Source organism: Sinocyclocheilus anshuiensis, unplaced genomic scaffold (assembly GCF_001515605.1).
Source record: "Sinocyclocheilus anshuiensis isolate Anshui unplaced genomic scaffold, SAMN03320099.WGS_v1.1 scaffold876, whole genome shotgun sequence".
Taxonomy (NCBI): domain Eukaryota; kingdom Metazoa; phylum Chordata; class Actinopteri; order Cypriniformes; family Cyprinidae; genus Sinocyclocheilus; species Sinocyclocheilus anshuiensis.
In genome coordinates, this window is record NW_015549619.1 from 47,980 (window position 1) to 49,836 (window position 1,857).

Genomic DNA, 1,857 nt, shown 5'->3' on the forward strand with positions numbered 1-1,857 from the left:
TTCAAATAGTTGTATCTCGGCCAAATATTGTTCTATCCTAACAAACCATACATCAATGAAAAGCTTATTTATTCAGCGTTCAGCTTTCAGATAAATCTCAATTTCGAAAAAATTGACCCTTATGACTGGTTTTGTGCTCCAGGGTCACATGTCACATTTGTCAGCGTTTATGTGCTTTATAGTGAATATAATATACAGTATATTTACATGCAAATTGTCCTGTCTTAAAACTGTAATTGTACATGTATTATAAGTATTTTTACGATGTGTTTTTGTTCTTCTTAACAATGCCAGTTTAATAATAGCTGTAAAGATATCCACTCTGAGCTGATAACACTCAAACATATTACAACATAACTATAATACTTTATGAGTATGCATAAGTTAGAATGTCATTCATAATTCCTACATTATTAATACTCAGTCAAAAGAATCTGAATGTACTCAAATGTTTCTAAAACTTAATAAACACACACAAATAAACATATGAACACGAGTCATTATAGTTAACTATAACTAAAACCATAACATTCAATCTTATTTTATTTCAGCTAATTGCCAAAGCAACTCTCATTTTCATTTAGTTTTACTTTAATTAAATGAACTAAAACTATAACAGAATAGAACTACAGAAATATATATATATATATGTATGTGTGTGTGTGTGTGTGTGTGTGTGTGTGTGTGTGTGTATATATACAGTATATATATATATGTGTAAAAGTTTTTGTTCACATAATATATGTGTGCATACTGTGTATATTTATTATGTATATATAAATACAATTGCCCCCCCAATGTGTTTTTGCAGCATTGAGCAATTTAACCAATCACAGACATATCTGTTGATTTCTTGAACGCAATGGCCAATCAGAAACGTTGTGTCAGAATTCACTCACCGCTGAATGCGCCGCAATTTTAAAGTGCAGTTTTGCACGCTCGTGAATCATCTCATGACTAAGTTTAGAGAGTTTCATTGATTATAACGGAACTTTGCAAGATCGCGATAAACGAAGACGAGTGACGCTTTTTAGTGATAAAGGGAGCGCACTTCGTGCACTTTCTAGGGTATAATCCATTCAGAATATGTATTAAACTTTCGTTTTTCGGACACATAGACTACACCCTGCAAAGTTTCGGGAATGACATCCGCATATTATGGTAACAACGATTCAAAACGGAAACATTTCAAGTAACACGGGGAAAAGACACGGAAAACTTCAGTGAACATCAGAAAAGCAGCATGCACATTTCTGGTTAAAAATGAAAGGCGCCGCAGTAAAGATAGTTTGCGGTTTGATATTCAGATTTCCTTTGACTATAAATACGCAGTGCGCTGTCATAGAAATGCAAATAATACCGAATATCATTCTCCATGATTTGTGAATTCAGGTGACGCTGTCCTGCGGGCCGAAATCAGGGGTTTTTTTCATAGCGACTCTTGATTTTATAATGCCTATAGCTCCAAAAGTTGGACACTTAGAGGAATGAAACCGGTGTCATCTCCACCAGCTTGATCTGTGAATTTTTTCACAGCAAAGCTCTTGTCCGTAAACTATGGAAGCCCGTTTCCGCCACTGAATAAAAAATGAAAAAAGGTAATTGCGAATTTTTATCTCACAATTCTGACTTTTTTTCCACAGAATTGTGAGATATAAAGTCACAATTGCGAGATAAAAAGTCACAATTGCGAAATATAAAGTCACAATTGTGAGATATAAAGTCACAATTGCGAGATAAAAAGTCACAATTGCGAAATATAAAGTCACAATTGTGAGATATAAAGTCACAATTGCGAGATATAAAGTCACAATTGCGAGATATAAAGTCACAATTGCGAGATATAAAGTCACAATT